Below are 21,544 nucleotides of genomic sequence, written 5' to 3'. Positions count from 1 at the left end.
TAGAACAAGTGGAAACACTTTCTAACTCATTTGATGAGGCCAGCAAAGACTATACGAAAAATGAGAACTACATTTTTCTCACAAACACTTATAGGCAAAAGTCTTCAACAAAATATTAGTAAAGTGAATCTAGCAACATACAAAAAATTATATACATGGCCACGTGGAATATATACCAGACACTCAAGGGTGGGTCAGCATTAGAGAGTCAATCAATACTATCCATCATACCATGAAGCCAAAGAAGAAAAATCTCATGAACATATAAATTGTCCCAGAAAAGACATTTGACAAAATACAACACACACTCATGAAGAGACATGGACTATCGACTTGATAAAGAACATCCATAAAAATCCTATAGCTACATCATAATTAGTGGTAAAAACTCAGTGCTTTACCCTTTAGATCAGAATAAGGCAAGTTCTTGCAACTCTTATTGAATATAGCACTGGACATTCTAACCAATACAATAAGATAAGAAAAAGAAATAAAAAGGATATAAATTGGAAAGAAGAAATAAAACTATCCGATTTGCAGATAACATGATGGTCTACATAGACAATCCCAAGAAATCTACCAAAAAAATCCTCCTAGATCTAATAAGGCAGCTCAGTAGGTGGCAGAATACAGATTGACACATAAAAATTACTCACAGTTCTACATATTCCACAATACACGTGGAAACTGAAGTTAAAACACAATGTCATTTAGAAATGCCCCAAAGAAAATAAAACACTTATGTACACTGTAAAAAAAACTTCAGATTCAGAATGTGTGCACTGAAAATTATAAAACATTTGATGAAAGAAGTTAAAGAAGACCTAATTACCCATAGAGAGAAAACCTGTGATCATGGATTAGAAAACTCAACACAGTAAAACTGTTAATTCTCCCTAAACTCATCTATACGTTTGGAGAAATTCCTATCAAAATTCCAGCAAGGTTTTTGTATCCATAAATGAGCTATTCTAAAATTCATATGGAAAGGCCCAGAACCTACAATAGCTAACGTAATTTTTATAAAGGAGGATAAAGTGGGAGGAAGTCACTCCACCTGATTAAAGTTGACTATGCAACGACAATAATCGAGAGAGTGTGCTGTTGGCAGAGAGACAGACATAGAGACTAATGGAACAGAATAGAGAACCCAGAAATAGACCCACAGCAATAAGTGGAAATGATTTTTAACAAAGGTACAAAAGCAATTTAATGGAAGAAGGATCATCTTTTCAACAAACAGTCCCGGAGCCACTGAACATTCATTGGCAAAACCCAAACCAAACCAAAACAAATAAGCCTCAACCTAAACCTCACGCCTCATGTAAAAATTAACTCAAAATGGTAAAGAGACTTAAGTGTAAGATGTGAAACTATAAAATTTGTAGGGAACCTCAGGCTAGGTGAAGACTTAAGACTTCACACCAAAAATCAAAATCCGAAAAAGGTAAAATTAATAAACTTGAATTCAGCAAACTCTAAAACTTTCTGCAAAAGACTCTGTGAAGAGAGTGAAAAAACAAGATAAACTGGTAGAAAATAGTCACAGAGTGGTAAGGCCAGTATCTAGAAAATATAAAGAATTATGAAAACTCAGTTGTTAAAACCAAACAATCCAATTAAAAAGTGGGTAAAAGACATGAACAGACTTTTCACTAAGGAGGATACACAGATGGCCATAAGTACATAAAAAGGTCTTGATGTCATTAGCCATCAGGGCAATGCAAATTAAATTATCAGGAGATACCACTATACACTTATTAGAACAGCTAAAATTAAAAAGAAAAAAACAGTGGCAATACCAAATGCCGCCCAGGCTGGGAAGGTCCTGAATCACTCACACACCATCGGTGGGAATGCAAAATGGTGTAGCCATTCTGGAGAAGAGTTAGCAGTTTCTTACAGAATTAGACATGTGCTAACCATATGACTCAGCAATTGCACTCCTGGGCATTTATCCCAGAGAAATGAAAACTATGCTCACACAAAAACCTGTATATGAATGTTCACAGCAGCTCTGTTTGCAATAATCAAAACCTGGAAAGAATCCAAGCACCCTTCCCGGGTGAACGGTTGAACACACCATGGTTCATTCAGATGGGCGAACACCACTGAGTAATTAAAAAGAAACACCTATGGACATGCTTGCCAACCTGGATGGGTCTCAAGGGAATTGTGTTTAGCGGAAAAATTCCGTCTCGAAAGGTTGCATAGTGTATGATTCCATTTATAGAGCATTCTTTGTAGAAAATGGGAACCATACTGTGGTTGCCAGCCTTAGGGAGGGGGAAGGAGGAAGTCAGCTTGGCTATAAAGGGTAGCATTAAGGATCTTGTGATGAAACTGTCCTGTCCTCTGATGTGTTGGTGGTCACATGGTTCTACACGGGTCATAAAATTACACAGAACTAAGCACGCATGCACAACACGCACGCGCACACACACACAGAGCAGTCTATAAAGCGAGTACATGTAAACTGGTGGACTCTGAAATCTGAACGAAGTTAATGGGTTGTATCAATGTTCAATTTCTAGTTGTGGCATTGTACTATGGTTTTTAAGATATTATTGTTGGGGGAAACTGGTGAAGGGAATTGCATGTGAATCTACAATGATCTCAAAACAGAGTTTTACTATATTGCTTCAGTGAATATCCACTGTGTGTGTCTTATGCACACAGACCAGGTTTTCCCTAGAGGAGATACCTAGAAGTGGAATTGTTAGATCTTAGGATACACCCATCTTCAGTTTTTCTAGATCATTCTCTAACATCTTTGTTCCTAATTACATTCTACTTGAACTCATGTGAGGTCTAATTTTTCTGCACTTTCTCTAATATTTGGTATAGTCACAATTTAAATTTTTCCAGTACAGTAAAGTTAAAAAAACCTTTTTGACATCTTAGTTTTGAATTCCCTGAATTCCAGAGGGTTAAAGTCCTTTTCGTATTTTATCAGTGCATCTGGGTTTTCTCTTCAGTCTCATATTTTACTCTTTTTTTTTTTTTTTTTTTTTGAGATGGAGTCTCACGCTGTTGCCCAGGCTGGAGTGCAGTGGCGCGATCTCGGCTCACTGCAAGCTCCGCCTCCTGGGTTCACGCCATTCTCCTGCCTCAGCCTCCTGAGTAGCTAGGACTAGTGGCTTGTTTCAAATTACCACATTTTAGAACCGTTTCTGTAGTCTAGATCCTGGCCTCACATAGGTCTGTGTCTCCTCATCTTTTAGACATCCACCTATTTTTCACAATGGTGACTCCGACCAATGCAGTGCTATTCACAGAGTCCAGAACAAAAGAACATTCAGAATGACATTTTTGCGCTTTAATGGCTATTGAGTCTGAGACATTGCTAATAGCTTGGGAACATGCTTTCATGGTTGTCACTGGCACTGCATTGGGAGATGTTGCTGTGGAAGGCAGCTTCAGCCGGCCGGAGAGATCAGCTGCCCTTCTGGCTGGCCTGTCCCACAGATGTCCCACAAACCTGGCCAGCCCACCTCTGCATAAGCAATTCCTTGCCATGAGTAATATGTATCTCCACCTGCTCCTGTTTCTCTGGATGAAGCCTGCCCACTACAGGTTTTGACAGAGATTTAAAATCTCCTCTGGAGACTATTCCAGCGGCTCGCCTGGCATTTCTGCTCAGCTGGCATCAGGGCCTGTGGGGTGAGCACTCTTCCCTTACACAGCTCCAGCGCTTCCTTCGGGGGTTCCAATGGGCCAATAGAAGTGTCTTACTACTTAATGGCCACTTATTTAAAATTATCCCAAGAGTAATTAGAGGCCAGGCACGGTGGCTCATGCCTGTAATCCTAGCACTTTGGGAGGCCGATGTGTGCGAATCACTTGAAATCAGGAGTTTGAGACCAGCTTGGCAAACATGGTGAGGCCCCATCTCTACTAAAACAAAAACAAAAACAAACAAACAAAAAACCCAAAAATGAGCCAGGCATGGTGGTGTGCCTCTGTAGTCCCAGGTACTGGGGAGGCTGAGGCAGGAGAATCTCTTGGACCCAGGAGGTGGAGGTTGCAGTGAGCCGAGATTGCACCACTGCACTCCAGCCTGGGCGACAGAGCAAGACTTTATCAAAAAAAAAAAAAAAAGACAAGGAGTAATTAGAATATTTTTTCTTTTTTATTGACAACTAAGAAAGCTAAGGAGAGGATGATGAACAAAGACGGATGCCAGTGGCCTTATGGTCAAATCGTTCTTGAAGGGAAACGTGTGTGGGACATCTCTGGGTACACTCACTCATTATTAGGGGTGGAATTTTAAAAGGAGGACCCAGGAACACCTTTGCAAGCCATCCTTTTCACCACGGCGGTGCAGAGCAGCAGTTAGGCACTGGTGCAGACTCCCTGGACTGAATCCTGCCCTCTTCTCATGTGCCCTTAGAATAACTTAACCTCTCTGAGCCTTGTTTCCTCATCAGTAATAAATGAAAATATGAATAGGATGGCGACATCCAATGAGAGCATCCTAGGGCCGTCCCAACTGTTATCCGAGGTGACAAACCGCTCTCAAAAGAGAGTCTGGCAATGTGCAAGTGGTGGATAAACACTCCCTGGGGACAGAAAATGCACAGAGGAAGCTGCTAATCTTAAGCATGTCATATTTTTAAAGAACTTGGAGGAGGATTAAAAGTCAAACAAAATAACTTACAATTAACATTGACAAATTCAGGCAGAAATAGAACCACCACACGAAAGTGCGGTCTTTTTTTTTTTTTTCCAGCGTTTGGGGGCTAACTTTAATCAGTGCACACAGCTAGGACCGCCACTGACCAAACTCAAACCCCATGTCTCAAATCATGGAGGAACCGTGAGTTACCAGGTGTAAAACAAGCGACGCATCTTACGCTTTCTTATCTCTGGGCAGAATTGTGATACTTTTGGAGGATTTTCAAAGAGGATTGAACAAAATAGCTTTGTTTAACCCGGAGTTAGCAGAAGTGGTTGTTTCAGAACAGTTAACTCCCTGGGAGTTACTCCAGCATTTACAACAATTTTTAACTGGGTTCTTTCCCCTCAGATTTCACAGAAAACAAAACAAAGCCCTAAAAAACAAAAGACACACACACGCACATATACACACACACCCCTCTGCTGCGGTGCCCTTTCCCCTACAAAACCCTAAAAAACAAAAGACACACACACACACACACACACACACACACACACACACACACACACCCTCTGCCGCGGTGCCCTTTCCCCTGGCCTTCTCTACTGAAAGGCAGGTGGGTTCCTGGCTCTCGGCCGTATCCACAGCCCCAGCCCCAAACGCTAAGGAGGTGCCCATCACTGGAGGTGGCCGCCAGGGAGCTCCGGGCAGGACCCTGCTCAATCCATATGGTTCCCTGACTTGAGGGTGACCGTCCTTAACCCGTCCCCCGGAGCTTCGCCAGATAAAATGTCCAAAAAACACATTGGATGTTCCCTGACGTTTCCTTCCTCTGAAAAACTCTTTCCAGGCGGGACGTTCTGTGGTCAGACCAGGCAGCGGCCTCGCCGGAACGAAGTCCACGCCCCTCCCAACCCAGCACCCAGCGAGCCTACGCGCCCCTCACCCAGGCGCAGAGAAACCGAGCACTTGTTGATTCTCATGTTGTTGCAATTGGAAAACGGAACAAGGAACCAGAACGCGCCTGTTTCCAGCCAGAGTCGCACTGGGGTCCCCAAAGACGCTTGAACCTTTTCCCAAGCCCCACTCCACCTCCCAAAACGGGGGGCTCTGGTGGACGCGAAAGGACACAAGGCGCTGCCCCCGGCACCGTGGAAAATACAGTGTGGCGGCAAATGACCGCAGGTCACACACGCCGGCCTCGGGGGCCACCGAAACCGGACGCACCCGGCCCAGGACAGGCAGTGGGGCCCAGGAGGCGGCTGCAGGGAAGACCCGGGCGGGCCAGCGGGCGGCTGCAGGCGGCGCACGTGGGCTCAGGTGGGCGCAGCGACCGGCCGGGCGGAGGAGCCCGAGACAGGCCCTGCGAAGGCGGAAGCCCGGACCCGGGCTCTCGCGGCCGCCCTTGGAGCTCAGAGGGAGACTGCGCTTCGCCCTGGGGGCAGGGTCGGGGACGCGATCGCGCGCGGGGCCCCCGGGGTGTGATTAGCAGGCGCCGCGAGTCGGGAGGACCCTCCAGCCCGCCCTGGCCGCCAGCGCCCTCTCCGCACCCGCCCAGAGTGGCCGCTTTTGACCGCCGTCCCCTCCCACCCTAGACTCCTCCCCTCAGCCCCACGGCCCGAGGCCGAGCGGTTGCAGCGACCCTGGGACCGCCGGGCCTGGCTGGAGACCACCCCTGGGCAACTGTCAGGGTCCGGCCCCGGCGCTGTAAACCCGCGTCTACACCCGCGCCCACCCCCTCGCAGTGGGGATCGGGGCCGGCGAGGTGGGTTCGGGTCAGGGAGGACGCCGGCTGCCACCTGCCCGGCCACCTGCGCCGCTGCCCAGGTTCCCCCTGCGCGTCCCCAGCCAAGAGAGGGACCCTGAGTCCGGGCGTCGGGACAGCTCCTGTCCCAGATCTTGTGTCCCAGGCTCCCGCGGGGCTTGGGTCCGGGATCCCGCCCAGGTCTCCGCGGTCCCCACTCGGAGGGGCACAGAGACAAAGGCGGCAGAGCCGCCCGCCCGTCCCTGAGGGTCACCCACCGGCGCTGCGCTCGCTGCTCCGAGGCCGAGGGGCGCCGCGGGGTCCAAGGCCCTGCTCCCCCTGCTCGGCCCGGGCGGGCTCGTCTCGGCTTCAAGCGCCGACGCGCGGGGTCCCCGGGCAGCCTGCGCCGCCTTCCGGGGTCGGGAGACCGGGGCCGCCGGGGCTGGAGGCTGCTTCTCTCTGGCGCGCGGCGGCGGTGACTGACGGCGGCGGCTCGGAAGGACGGGCGCGCACCCCGCTCCCCGGCCCCGCCTCCCCGGGCTTCCTGCGAGTCAGGTAAACACAGGCCGATCCCGCCCGGCCCGCCCCACCTGGACGCGGCCGCCGGAGCCGACCCGGGAGCTCGGAGGACCCGGGGCCCGCTCTGCCCACGCGGAACTCTGGGGGCGCACGGGGCCCACGCGCAGGGTCAGACCTCAGAGGGGCGGCCTGGAGCCTCGCCCGCTGCCGAACTGGGCTCCCAACTGCGGCCCGTCGACCCTTCCCGCGTGGCTTGGCCTGCGAACCCACCCCGACCCCGACCCCGACCTCGACCTCGCGGGAGGAGTGCCAGGCCGCATCTCCCCGCGTCCTCAGGGGCTGGAAACCCCAGAAACTGCCGACGCACTTGGCGCGGCCCTGGCTCTGCAGGAGGAGTCAGCCCGGCCTGGAGGCGAAAGGAGCCTGGCAGGTCCTCCCGGGGCGCGCCCTCCCTCCCCTGGAGCCCAGGCCAGGCCCATGTCCGGCCGGCAGGTGCCCCGCTGGGAGCTGGGAGCTGGGGGCGCACCTTCTCCTGCAGGACGGGCGCTGGAAGCGCGCGCGGAAAAGACAGGAAAACACGCGCAGGTGCGAGGAAGCAGCCTGGTCCCGCAGCCCGGAGACATCGTAGTCTTCGTCGCTCTCTTGTTAAAAAGAAAAAGCCTGCTGTTTAGCCGTGACTCACCTGCACACAGATTTAGTGGTCAGAGATCTTTCCCTGGATTCTCGGCCTCCTAAAGGTGATAGAGGAGGAGGCTGGGGGAGGCCCTGAATGAGGCCCCGCGTTCCTCCTGACCTACACCCCCAGTCAGGGATCTGGATCTGGAGCTTCCGGAGGCAGCCTGGGACCCACACAGTTTGTTAGGAAGTGAGGGAGAGGGGTGAGCCCTATCCCGGCCCTCGCTGGGAGGCGGGACACCGACTTCAGCGTGGGGTCGGGGTTGCGGCCTAAAACCAGCCTCTCCCAGAGGCGGGGAGGATTTAGCAACTGTGTTCAAATGCTGGCAACTGGAAGAGAAATAGTTCCACAACGACCCAAAAGCATTCAGTCTGGTGGTTTCCTCAGGAGAGATTTTCAAGTGGAGAGGTTAGGAAGGTTCTGGGACTTTCAGGCTGAAGGTGAGGAGGGAAAAGGGTGCCAAAGATAGTGTGTTTCTCCAATTTTTCTGCCCCCAACCTCACTTTAAGTCAAGGATGAGCGGAGTGGGTGTGGGAGGTTGGACAGCTGCCCTAGGAGCACGGGTGGTGACAACGAACCCGGGTGCACCCAGGTCCCAGCTGAAGTCACTCAAAGCTCAGGCTGGGGAAGCTGGAACACTGGGTCCCGTTTTAGATACCTGTTTTAGCATCAGAAACAGCTTTTCCTCCCCAAAACATCTCTTGGCTTTATCTCAGTGACTCCACAGGGCGGGGCCACCTTCCTGCCTGCAGATGTCCCTGTATGCTGGGCTCCAGAGCGTCCCTCAGGCCACAGTGACAGCAGCAGCACGTGGCCTTCTGTTTGGTGCTCCTGCTGCTGGTGTTTCAGTGGTTTCCTGAAACACTGCATATGCCAACAGTCAGCCCTGCAAATGTCAGGCTCCACAAGTTCCAGTTAAAAGTCTTTTTACAGTATTTATAAAATTGCACTGTGCATATTTTGTTGGGATGGAGTGTCCATGCAGGTGGGCAGCCAGGCAGTTTTAAACATTCATGGATTCTTCAAAGAAAACATATAGATAATACTATTTAACAAAACAGTGGATTCACATTTGGATCAATTGGTCCTGTCTTGGGGGTTTTCATGCCCTCCTGGTTAGAAAAAGGACCCCAGGTTGAGGACAGTGGATGGAAGAAACAGGCTGGCATTTCACTGCTGAGAGACAAACTTTCACATGAAGATGTCCATGTAGCCCTCGGCAAAGGGACAGAGATTCACTGTGCTGAATAAAATTGAAAGGCATCTTTTGACAAGTAACCCATCAAAGCCTCATTGTGTCTTTGACATTTCTAAGAAAGTCACATTGCAGTTACCCCCATCTTTCACAAGGTACCAGAGAGCAGAAAGTTAGATCTATCCGGCATCTCATATGGCAGCAAATAGCAAAATGTTTTGTGCATGAAATAAACTCAATAAATTTTTTGTTAAGTTGAATTAAACTCCAAATTACCCAAGCTAAAGGAAGTAAATGAATCTAAATAGTTTCCGACAGAACTCAGACTGCACGAACTTTGAGTTTTCTTTAGTTTCCTCATCAACAGATTTGTCTTTGTTATGATGTTTTGCTTAGGAAAGGACTGAACTTTTTTTTTTTGTTCAGATGGAGTCTCATTCTGTGGCCCAGGCTGGAGTGCAATGGCGCAATGTCGGCTCACTGCAACCTCCGCCTCCCAGGTTCAAGCGATTCTCATGCCTCAGCCTCCCGAGTAGCTGGGATTATAGGCAACTGCTACCACGCCCAGCTAATTTTTGTATTTTTATTAGAGATGGGGTTTCACCATGTTGGCCAGGCTGTTTTGGAACTGCTGACCTCAGATGGTCCACCTGCCTCGGCATCCCAAAGTGCTGGGATTACAGGCCTGAGCCACCACACCCAGCCAGGACTGAACATGATTTTCAGACCTGGTCTACACCTCTCTGAGCTTCATTCCCTTCATCGGTAGTGTGGAGGTAATAGTCATCCTCACATCAGGGCTGAACGCTGTCTTTCTGCAGCTCAGGCATCGGTGGACACCCAGGTATTGAGGTCTCCCTCATTCACCCAGGGGTTGATCACAGTTGTTTCCAAACAAGTTGTACTTCAGAGGAATTCTGTGCTGGCTATTGAGACTGAGACGTTACTTCTGTTCACTCTTGCAATATATATTCACAACCTAGCCAGGGGGGCTTTCTTCCCACTTGAGGGTGTATTAGTCAGCTCAGCTGCCATAACAAAATACCACAGACTGGGTGGCTTAAAAACAGATATTCCAGCTCTGGAGTCTGGAAGTCCAAGATGAAGGTGCTGGCAGACTTGGCGTTGGGCGAGGGCTTGCTTCTTGGTTCGTAAACGGCACCTTCTTTCTGTGTCTCGGGTGGTGGAGGGAGAGAAAGAGGAAGGGGAGGAGCCTGAGCTCTGGCCTCTTTTTCTTACAAAGACACTAATCTCATTATGAGGCCACCCTCACGGATTCAATCTAAGCTGAATTATCTTCCAAAGACCCCATGTCCAAATACCATTCCATGGGGTTTGTGGCTTTGACATATGAATTTTGTGGGGACAGACATGCAGTCCTTAATGGAGGGTTAGATCAAGACATAGGGGGAAAAAAAAAGGAACGAATACTCAGCTTCCAAACCAGTCAACAAAATTCCCTGCGGGGAGTGGTGAAACGAGTGCCAGCCTCCCCAGGAGGTGGGAAGGAGCTGGGCTGGCAGGAGTAGAGTGAGGGACAGGAGAGCCTTAGCCAGGCTCCAGCAGCTGGGAAGGAGCTGGGCCGGCAGGAAAGAGTGAGGGATAGGAGAGCGTTAGCTGGGTCTGCGGGATGGGTGGGGGTTGTGTACGTGCTAGACTGTGTGCTACGTTTGATGCTCTTGTAACAAGGCGATTAAATGTGACATCTTAACAACCAGCCCCAGGAAGCAGCCTGAGAGGATGGGAGAGTTGACGGGAAGTCCAGAGTATGCACAGTGGGAATGTGCATGGGAGCCATGGCAGACCTCAGAGGGAGGCTCTGAAGATGGAACAGCCCTCTTGCAGGAGTGGGGTCAGAAGCCAGCTCTGAGGGAGGGAGACAGGCCCTAGAGGGGCTCAGAGGCAGGACGAGTGGGCACCAGGCAGGCTTGGCCCTGGCTTCGGTGACCTCCCATTTCTGACCCAGACCTGCCTCTATGGTGCTCCTAATGCCACGTTCTTCCCGCACGAGGCTTCGTTTCTCTGGAGTTTGTCCTCAAAGGTGGAAAAACTGTTTCTACAGAGAAAGTTCACTGTTATGGGTTGAAGTGTGTCCCGGAAGAGAGAACTCAAAGTCCTGACCACCCAGTACCTGGGAAAGTGACTGTGCTTGGAAATAGCCTTTGCTGGTGTAATCAGGCAGAGACGAGGTCCTTGGGGGACTCCGGTGGGTGGCTGTGTCCTGTAAGCAGAGGGGACACTCAGAGGGAAGATGCCATGTGGAGACAGAGGCAGAGGTGAGAGTTGTACATCCCGGAGCTGAGGGACGCTGAGGGCAGCAGAAGCTGGGAGAGGCACGGAGGGACCCTCCCCTAGAGCCCCTGGCAGGAGCACAGGCCTGGCCACACCTGGATTTCGCACTCCTGGCCTCCCGACTGAGCGGCTACATTTCTGTTGTGAAGCCTCCCAGATGGTGACTTTCTGTTTCAGCAGGGCCAGACAACAAGAGCCAATCCCTCCGGGGGAAAAACAGGCGTCCACGCGTTCACTCTACAAAGCCTTTAAAGTGGAAGTCAAGCAACTCGGCCACAAAAGACACGAGGTGTGGGAGGAAGGCGAGCAGAGGAGACTCAGGAGGACCACAGGGCAAGGCCACGGGAGCCATTGTGGGGAGTGAGGTCAGGGGTCAGAAGTCAGGGTCTCTGCTTGTTCCCATCCATGGCCCCAACCATCCAAACCTCCTCTCTGAAGCTGTGCCCAGACAGCCCAGGGCAACACCCAGCCTCCTCGTCCCACCTGCAGGCTCCTAGCACCCTCCAGGTTCACAAACCCCGGGGGACAGTATCGGGCCACCCCACAGGAGAGACCCACCCCCTGCTGCCTGTGCCTGGTTCTTCCTCCCCCAGCTAAGACCCCAAAACCACCCTGTGCAGGTGTCATCTGCTGCTTCCTTCCCAGAAGACCTCAGCCTGAGTCTTGTCATTTAGTGCCTTGCGAATGTGTGCTACACTCCTGACATACGCCTGGCACTGGGCCTTGGGGGCCCAGGAGCTGCTCACAGAGACGTTTGGGCCAGCGGTCATGTTAAGGCCAGTTGCAAAGGGTGGCAACAATAGCAGTTTGCGAGGACCTGGAAAACTCAGAGGGTGACCCACGAGCCCTGCCCGGAAGTCAGGAAGGCCCTGAGGGCGTCTTTCGAGGTGTCCTGGGGGAGATGCCAGGTGGAGAGGGGCAGGAGGGGCATTGAAGGTGTGCCAGGTGGAAGCACCAGCCAGCAAGGTCTCGGAAGCATGAGGTGCTGAGGAATCATGGGGATTTCTGGAGCACAAAATGTGTGACTGAACATCAGAGAACATCAGAGACCAAACAGGAGTTTGGAGACATCAGCTGGGGCCAGGCCCTTTTGGAGCAGGCTCCTGCCAAGGAGCTTCAGGGCTGCCCTGGAGGAAGGAGAGGTTTGAAACCAAGAAGGGCGCTAATTAGAGGACGTGGGCTGGTGAGCATGTGGACGGCTCTGGGGAGAGCAGAGAAGTGGGGCGGGGGAGATTCCGGCAGAAAAAGCTCTAGGGAAACCCATAGTCATTAGTGAGACCCGGGGTGCTTCTCTTGTTCCCTGCACTGTTTGAGGAGCCTGGTGCATGAGCCGTGAAGTCCTTACGGCGAGCAGCCTTCAGAGGAGCTCATGGATTCTCCATGCTGCGCAGGGTAGTGACTCCCTGAGGGTGTCAGCTACACGGTGAGCTCCTCAAGGACAGGCATGGGACCGTCGCTTAGGTACTTCAAGCACTCAGAAGAGTGCCTGGCACACAGGAGGCCCTCGGTAAATATTTGCTGGATTTGTTGCAAGAAAGGGCTAGAGTACGGCGTGGGCAGCAGGCAGTCTGGCTGCACACCAGACTCCGAATCAAAAAAAAAAAAAAAAAAGGTTAGGAGACCGAGCTCCTCCTGTTGGTCTCTCCCGGCCATATATTTATGTCTCTTCTTGGATAAAGCATTTCATATTTCTGCGACTTCATTTCTTCATAGCTTAAGTGAAATGGGATTAGGTGATTATTTGACAGCAAATATAAGCCTTGAGGACACACTAATATTTTCAAGTGTGTTTTATAATCAGGAATTATGGGAGAATGACTTAGTATTTAAAGCTTTTGGCTAAATTGTACAAGATAAATGAAACTGAGTAGTTTTTACTGACGCGAACTCGCTTTTTGGCTTTGTGCTGTAGTGTCTATTGAAATATCCAATACTAATTGAAAGATGCCAGCATGGTGTTCAGTTATTTTGGATATCTTTATTATTACTGTTTCTGGGATTGAACATTTATATGTAACCGTTCTTATGGCAACCAAAAACAAAAATTTCAGAAATTCATCTCGGTTAGGAAAATAAATTTGCTTCTCTATTTGCAGAAGGATGTGTGCCATAGGTTATTAAAATAAATGCAAATTAACATACAGCCTCATTGAGCATGGATTATATGATATAACCAGTAATTTTAGCTTTTTTTTTTTTTTTTTGAGATGGGGTCTTGCTCTTTCTCCCAGGCAGGAGTGCAGTGACGTGATCTCGGCTCACTGCAACCTCCACCTCCTGGGCTTAAGTGATTCTCTTGCCTCAGCCTCCTGAGTAGCCGGGACTACAGGCGTGTGCTACCGTGCCTGGCTAATTTTTGTACTTTTTTTTTTTTTTTTAGTAAAGATGGGGTTTCATCATGTTGTCCAGGTTGGTCTCAAACTCCTGACCTCAAGTGATCCACTCGCCTTCGCTTCCCAAAGTGCTGGGATTACAGGCATGAACCACTGCACCCGGCCGTTTTTAACTTGATGGTATCATAATGTGTGATCAGGTTTATATGGAGAAAAGCAGTCTACACTACTCCAGTTTTTTTTTAATGTTAAATTTCTCTATGACACTACATTCTAGGTCTGACACTGCAGTTCACCAAGGAGCCATGTCTCCCAGGCAGAATGGAGATCCATCTTTCCTGGCCCTGCCTCTCTGCCTTCTCTGAGCCAGTGTTCTAGTTGTCCCCAGGAATGATCTCCCTGACCATCCAGGGCTCAGGCCCTGAACCTAGGAATTGTCCCAGATGCTTTGCACCCCCATGTACCTAAGCTGTTGACACATCCTGTCCCTCTGTCCCCCAAACTTCCTTGTTCTCTGCATGTCCGTTCTTCACCTCGCCCAAGCTGCCCTGAGGCTCCCCAGGCTGCAGTGGCTGTTTCGGTCCACGCCATGGAGAGATGGGTTCGTTAGCCCTGCGTTGGTCACGCCACATCCCTCACTTGAAGTCCTGCAGTGTTTCCCATGTGATACGGTTTGGCTGTGTCCCCACCCAAATCTCACCTTGAATGTTAAAATCCCCATGTGTCAAGGCCAGGACGAGGTGGAGAGAATTGAATCACAGGCGGTTCCCCCACACTGTTCTCATGATAGTGAATAAGTCTCATGAGATCTGATGGTTTTATAAAGGGCAGTTCCCAAGCACAAGCTCTCTTGCCTGCCGCCATGTAAGACTTGCCTTTGCTTCTCCTTTGCCTTCCGCCATGACTGTGAGGCCTCCCCAGCCATGTGTAACTGTGAGTTCGTGAGTCCATTAAAACTCTTTCCTTTATAACTTACCCAGTCTTGGGTATGTTTTTATTAGCAGCGTGAGAACAGACTAATATACCATGGCCTTTAGAATAAAATCCACCCACCTTCCCCTGCTTGGCTGTGCCCCTCAGAGCCCCCTCTAATACACCCTCTGTGTCTCATGTTTGCCTCCCGTGTTTCTGCCTCCCCTGTTTCTGCTGAGCTGTTTTCTCTTCTCCACGAGCCCCCCAACATCAGCCCATTTTTCTAGTCATTTGGGCCTCCACTTAGAAATCCCTTCCTCCTTCAAGGGGCACAGAGTTTCTCTTTTGTAAGGCAAAGAGGGTTCTGGGGGTGGAAGGAGGTGATGGCTGCAGGAAGATGTGAAATTGCTAATGCCACTGAGCTGTGCACCTAAACATGCTTATGATGATTGATTTTATAGCATGTGTATTTTACCACAATTAAAAAAAAATCCTCTTCTAGTGAGACCTATCCTGGCCTCCTATTTGGAAGCAGCCATCTCATCAGTGTCTCACATCACTGTGTCGTCTCTGCACTGCACTGACAATATGACCTGGCACCTTCCTGCTTATTTACTGGCTATGCTGCACACTCTCAGCCTCCTGCATTGTTAGTACCTGAGCTCCACACAGGCAGGGGCCTCGCCCTTCCTGCTGACTTCTGCCTTGTCAATCCCTCTGGCAGGTAGGGCTTCAGTGCAGCACCCGAGTGATGGTCAGGCCCCACGTGACCCAGTCTGGCTCAGAGAAGCACAGTTTATCAGCTAAAAGGAATGCAAATGACTGTAAACCACTCTGATTACTCTCTGAGAGTACAGGAGAGAGGGAAGCATTTCTCTAATGCCCACAGACTCCACTAACCACCCTCTCCCTCTAGCTCTGCTGCTCTCATTAACACAGAGGATGGCGTCTCCCCAGAATGCTCTCCTCTTATGTTTAATTAAATCCTTTTCATTATTTTCTTTGCAGGAAATAGAAGACCAAAGTCAAAATAGTTGAGTAACACACGGCACTTACTATGTTGTAAGTGTTTTAGAGACTTCCACGATTTCATCCTCACAACATGATGCTCAGGGACATGGGGCCAGGTCCACAGCCCGAGAAGGTGAGTGTCCACTTGGAGACATGGAACCAGGTCCACAGCATGAGAGGGTGAGCATCCACTCAGGGACACGAGGCCAGGTCCACAGTGTGAGAGGGTGAACATCCACTCAGGGACACAGGGCCAGGTCCACAGCCCGAGAGGGTGAGCATCCACTCAGGCACATGGGGTCTTCCTCACATACATTTACTTTTCAAAATTACCAGAAATCTTGGCTGGGTGTGATGACTCATGCCTGTAATCCCAACACTTTGGGAGGTGGAGGCAGGCAGATCACCTGAGGTCAGGAGTTTGAAACCAGCTTGGGCATCATGGCGAAACCCCTGTCTTTACTAAAAATATACAAAAATCAGCCAGGCTTGGTGACAGGCACCTGCAGAACCAGCTATTCGGGAGGCCGAAGCAGGAGAATCACTTGAACCCAGGAGGCCAAGGTTGCAGTGAGCTGAGATTGTGCCACTGCACAATCTCCAGCCAACAGAGGACAACAGAGGGGGACATTGTCTCATTAAAATAAATAAATAAATAAAGACCAGACATCCCTTTTGCCCCTCCCCCACAATGGCATTAAACTGAGTGCCACCCACATGAGGCCATCAGCTCCGAGCCCAGGATATCTGGTCAGGTGAAGCTCTCTGCATCTTCTGGGGTGTGGCTCTGGGTTTGGTGGTGGGATGGTGGAGGGAGCTACAGAGTAAGTATAAGTAGACTGCCATGGAGAGGAGGAGAGAGGAAAGCCATGGGCAACTCTGCGGTCCAGACAAGGACCCAGTGGCCATGCCCCTGACTCTGTGTCTGTCTGTGATATGGTTTGGCTGTGTCCCCACCCAAATCTCATCTTGCATTGTAATTCCCAGAATTCCCACATGTCACTGGAGAAACCCAGTGGGAGGTGACTGAATGATGGAGGTGGATCATTCATGTGCTGCTCTTGTGATAGTGAATGAGTCTCAGAAGATCTCATGGTTTTAAAAACAGGAGTTTCCCTGCACAACCTCCCTTCTCTTGTCTGCTGCCATGTGGGATGTGCCTTTCACCTTCTGCCATGATTGTGAGGCCTCCCCAGTCATGTAAAACTGTAAGTCCAATAAACCTTTTTCATTTGTAAATTGCCCAGTCTTGGGTATGTCTTTATCAGCAGTGTGAAAATGGGCTAATACACAGTAAATTGGTACCAGTAGACTGGGGTGCTGCTGAAGATACCTGAAAATGTGGAAGTGACTTTGGAACTGGGTAACAGGCAGAGGTCAGAACAGTTTGAAGGGCTCAAAAAAAGACAGAAAAATGTGGGAAAGTTTGGAATTCCCTAGAAACTTGTTGCATGGCTTTGACCAAAATGATAATGATACAGACAATGAAATCCAGGCTGAGGTGGTCTCAGATGGAGATGAGAAACTTGTTGGGAACTGAAGCAAAGGTGATTCTTGTTTTGTTTTAGCAAAGAGACTGGTGGCATTTTGCCTCTGCCTCAGAGATTTGTGGAACTTTGAACTTGAGAGAGGTGATTTAGGGTATCTGGTGGAAGAAATTTCTAAGCAGCAAAGCATTCAAGAGGTGACTTGGGTGCTGTTAAAGGTATCCATTTTTATAAGAGAAGTGGAGCACAAAGGTTTTGAAAATTTGCGGTCTGACAATGCAACAGAAAAGAAAATCCCATTTTCTGGGGAGAAATTTAAGCTGGCTGCAGAAATTTGCATAAGTAATGAGGAGCCAAATGTTAATCCCCAAGACAATAGGGAAAATGTCTCCAGGGCACATCAGAGGTCTTCACAGCAGCCCCTCCCATCACAGGCCCAGAGGTTTAGGAGGAAACAATGATTGTATGGGCCAGGTCTAGGGTGCCTCTGCTGTGTGCAGTTTAGGGACTTGGTTCCCTGTGTTCCAGCCGCTCCAACTGTGACTAAAAGGGGCCAAGGTACAGCTCAGGCTGTTGCTTCAGAAGGTTGAAGCCCAAGCCTTGGCAGCTTCTATGTGGCATTGAGCCTGTGGGTGCATGGAAGTCAAGAATTGAGGTTTGGGAACCTCTGCTAGATTTCAGAAGATGTATGGAAACACCTGGATGCCCAGGCAGAAGTTTGCTGCAGGGATGGGGTCCTCATGGAGAATCTCTCCTAGGGCAGTGCAGAAGGGGAATGTGGTTTTGGAGTCCCCACCCAGAATTCCTACTGGGGCACCACCTAGTGGAGCTATGAGAAGAGGGCCAGCATCCTCTAGACCCCAGAATGGTAGATCCACTGACAGCTTACACCATGTGCCTGGAAAAGCCATAGACAGTCAGTGCCAGCCCTTGAAAGCAGCCAGGAGGGAGGCTGTACCCTGCGAAGCCACAGGGCGGTGCTGCCGAAGACCATGGGAACCTACCTCTTGCATCAGAATGGTGTGGATGTGAGGCATGGAGTCAAAGCAGATCATTTGGAGCTTTAAGATTTGACTCCCCCCTTGTGTGGGGCCTGTAGCCCCTTTGTTTTGGCCAATTAGTCCCATTTGGAATGGCTGTATTTTCCCAATGCCTGTACACCCGTTATATCTAGGAAGTAAGTAACTTGCTTTTGATTTTACAGGCTTATGGGCAGAAGGGACTTGCCTGGACTTGCCTGGTCTCAAATGAGACTTTGGACTATGGACTTTTGAGTTAATGATGAAATGAGTTAAGACTTTGGGGACTGTTGGGAAGGTATGATTTGTTTTGAAATGTGAGGACATGAGATTTGGGGGGAGCCAGGGATGGAATGATATGGTCTGGCTGTGTCCTCACCCAAATCTCCTCTTGAATTGCAACTTCCACACTTCCCACATGTTGTGGGAGGAACCCAGTGGGAGATGATTGAATTATGGGGGCAGGTCTTTCTTGCACTGTTCTTGTGATAGTGAATGAGTCTCATGATATCTGACAGCTTTAAAAATGAGAATTTCCCTGCACAAGCTCTCTTCTCTTGTCTGCCACCATGTGAGATGTGTCTTTCACCTTTCGCCATGATTGTGCGGTCTCCCCAGCCATGCAGAACTGTAAGTCCAATACACCTCTTTCTTTTATAAATTGCCCAGTCTTGGGTATGTCTTTATCAGCAGTGTGAAAACAGACTAATACACTCTGGAAAGGCCTTGGGGTGACGCCCCCAGCTGGCTCCACATTTTCTAGGGCTTTCTTGTGGGAGAGATATGGGTCCTCCTGCATGTTTGTCTTGGTGGCCCTTGGCTCAGTTTTAGTGCTTTTTTTTGGCAATGCAAGGCCTTGACATTTAGACTTCTGCTCGGTTTGTTTGGTTTTAGTTGTTTAGTAACCCAAACCAGAGATCTTATCTAGCTATCGCGTTTGAACCCAGAATTTGGAGGGAACCTCTGCATCCTGGCAACAAGCTTTCTCCCAGCTTCACTTTGTATTTAGTGGCTTCTGCCTCAGGTACATTCCAGTGTCCATTGGTGGGAGGAAAAGCCCTGGCTGCCCACCAGCTGAGCCTCTCCAGAAAGAATGACTTTCGAGGAAAGAAAGCCCGATGGGAGGTGCATGGGGTCAGCATGAGGATCTGACTTCTCCCGACCTCCATCCATGGTCCTGATAAATCCCCAGTTCCACCAGGCGTGGTGGCTCATGCCTATAATCCCAGCGCTTTGGGAGGCTGAGGCAGGCGGATCATGAGGTCAGGAGATCAAGACCATCCTGGCGAATACAGTGAAACCCCGTCTCTACTAAAAGTACAAAAAAATTAGCTGGGCGTGGTGGTGGGTGCCTGTAGTCCCAGCTACCCAGGAGGCTGAGGCAGGAGAATGGCATGAACCCGGGGGCCAGAGGTTGCAGTCAGCCAAGATTGCACCACTGCACTCCAGCCGGCGAGACAGAGCGAGACTCCGTCTCAAGAAAAAAAAAAATCCCCACTTCCTGGCTGGTAATACCTTGGCCTGGGGGTAGAGAATCCTTCAAGTCTCTTGGCCTCAGAAGGTCAGATAACTAGGACCACATCTTCTGCTCACCAGCCCATACCCATTTCTTCTCTGCATCACAGGTGGGGTGGCCACTTCCAAAGCAATCCTCTCTTTCCTGATTGGGCCTCACTCTCTACATTTTGAATTCTATGGTCCCCTAGTTCTGTAGCCTCACATTACACAAGTGCTAGCTCCATACACAGATAATATAGCTGGATGTTTAATTGTAAAATGTCAAGGATAGCCAATGGCTGCCCCTTCTCTGCCTCCAGGCAGCCAATGCCATGTCTGAATGGCTGTTGGTAAGAATATTCCTCTCCTGACCACATTATTTATTGGTTGCAAGTCCCAAGAAGAAAACCCACATTAACAAGGATGCAGGCAGTAAGAGGAAGCCACTGTATTGCATTGCTAGAAGGTTCTGAAGGATGCAGTGAATTTGGCAGCTCCCGTGACGAGACGGGGGCCACCATCCCTCTCTCCACCTGTCCTGCTTCCTCAGAGTGTATTCCAGGTTTGGCAGGGTTCTCTCATGGCCCACTGCTGCCAGCAGCCCTGGGTGCCTCATTCATAATCAGTCTTCAAATAAAACCCTGGGGCTTCCCTCAGAGGGGATCAGCCCAGGCTGTGTGGCTGTCACCTAACCAAGAATGGCAGTGTGAGAAGGGACGGAGCTAGCCTGGTCACGACAGGAGTTCTGTGAGCCCTCCCGGTGTGGGGGCAGCTTTCTTGGAAGGTCAGACTCACAGTCACACATGGACACTCAGGTGAAAGTGATTTTTGTTGCTGCCTGGGCAGAAGTGCCGTATATCATGACACTCAGGGGCCTGTGTGAGGGCCGGGCAGCCTGGGCTCAGCCTCTGCAACTTGCTGGCTGTGTTTTCCTCAGTGTCTCCCTGGTGAATAGTGATGGTCACTGTTCTGCCCCTATCCCAGGCATTGTCCTGAGGATGAAATGAGAGTCTGTGTGAGATTCATCAGAAGTGCCTGGCACAGAGTGAAGACTAAATAAGCATTTGCTATGCATCTATGGATTTTCTATTTCTAAAGAAAGTAAACATTATTAGTTTCACAAGCCCAGAGGAATCACAACTAGGCTAACAAATTATAGCTGAACAGAGGCACAGGAGAAGGGCTCCATTATTTATAAACATGAAGAGTAAAAGCAGTAATGACTTCTCATGACCTAGTGGGTAATTACATGAGCACCGGAGGGCATTTAAAAAGCTTATTCTCTAAAGTATTTTGAGCATTCTCTTTGAAACATGAATACTATGCACAGGATTCAGAACTGGTGACATCTGGAAAGATGCGAGTTTCAAGGGAAAGAGGAAAGTGGATGCTGTTAGTTCCTGACAGCTGGGGCTTGTCCTCTCGGTCAGAGCTGCCCGGCAACACAGAGAGGGAACCCACTTCGCCTGGGCCGGGCCGTAGATGGGACCTGGTGATGTCAACCGCCGATGGCATGGGAGAGAGCGTGCAGGAACTGGAGAGAGAGTGCACAGGTTTTCCTCCCCTTCCCTGTGCATACCTGCTCCAGGGTCATACAACATCGAGTGCCAATCAGACAAGGTCCACCCCCTGGATGAAAAAAGAGCTGCAGTTTGAAAACCTAGTGGGAAATCTAACTGACTCATCCCTGCTTTCCCAAGTATGTTCTGGGCCGGTTGTACCTGCAAATACCTCTGCCGTCCTGCAGGTGGGGCCTGAGTGCTGAGCATGCCCATGGGATGGAGAGACGTGACTGCTGCTCCCGCAGTGGTAATGCCACTGTAGGCAACTAAGAGTGACACACAGTTAGTTCCTCAGCTCATTCACTTCAGGTCCTGAAACAGTCACCAGTTGACTCTTCTGCAAATTGGAGCAGCTTTATAAGCAGAGGAGGGAAGAAGCTTGTTAACACCCAGGATGGAGGCCCAGTCACCTCCTTGTCCCTGCTGAGCCTGGGCATCAGTGCTGGCTCTGCCCACTTCCTGCCCAGACTCCTGGGCTGTTTGGAGAAAACTGGGCAGGAGGTGGGAGAGGTCTTTGGCATAAGAGTGTTTGGTAACTGAATAGCCTACTCATAAATGATTAGCCATTAGCCATAACTGTCTTTCAAACGTTATGTTACTCAAGCACTGCCTACTTATGGCTAAAAGTTAGAAAATGAAGAAAAACATTTTTAAACATAAAAGGCTCCAAATTATA

The 21,544-nt window shown here is 49.9% G+C and overlaps 1 protein-coding gene and 1 long non-coding RNA gene across 7 annotated transcripts in view; one reads left to right on the top strand and one right to left on the bottom strand.

Annotated features, from left to right (window-relative positions):
• MBP (myelin basic protein) overlaps window positions 1-6,846 on the bottom strand; it is a 152,906-nt gene extending 146,060 nt beyond the window's left edge. For all 4 annotated transcript variants that reach the window (XM_005586396.4, XM_005586397.4, XM_015439600.3 and 1 more), the window contains exon 1: window positions 6,644-6,846. The gene's annotated coding sequence lies outside the window, so the exon portion shown is untranslated. The remainder of the gene's footprint in view (window positions 1-6,643) is intronic.
• Window positions 5,596-16,542, top strand: LOC102145871 (uncharacterized). Of its 3 annotated transcripts, XR_010582898.2 has the most exons (4): window positions 5,596-5,941; window positions 9,182-9,599; window positions 15,301-15,436; window positions 16,291-16,542. It is a non-coding gene; the product is annotated as an uncharacterized lncRNA (long non-coding RNA). The 3 variants fall into 3 exon arrangements; XR_012427044.1 differs by lacking the exons at window positions 15,301-15,436; window positions 16,291-16,542 and having other exon boundaries at window positions 9,182-10,152; XR_010582899.2 differs by lacking the exons at window positions 5,596-5,941; window positions 15,301-15,436; window positions 16,291-16,542 and adding an exon at window positions 6,949-7,469 and having other exon boundaries at window positions 9,182-10,152.
• Window positions 16,543-21,544: the final 5,002 nt, after the last annotated feature.

The sequence above is a fragment of the Macaca fascicularis genome, chromosome 18, assembly GCF_037993035.2.
Source record: "Macaca fascicularis isolate 582-1 chromosome 18, T2T-MFA8v1.1".
NCBI classification, from domain to species: domain Eukaryota; kingdom Metazoa; phylum Chordata; class Mammalia; order Primates; family Cercopithecidae; genus Macaca; species Macaca fascicularis.
Note: the sequence above shows the minus strand (reverse complement) of the source record. Positions and strands in the feature narration are given on the sequence as shown.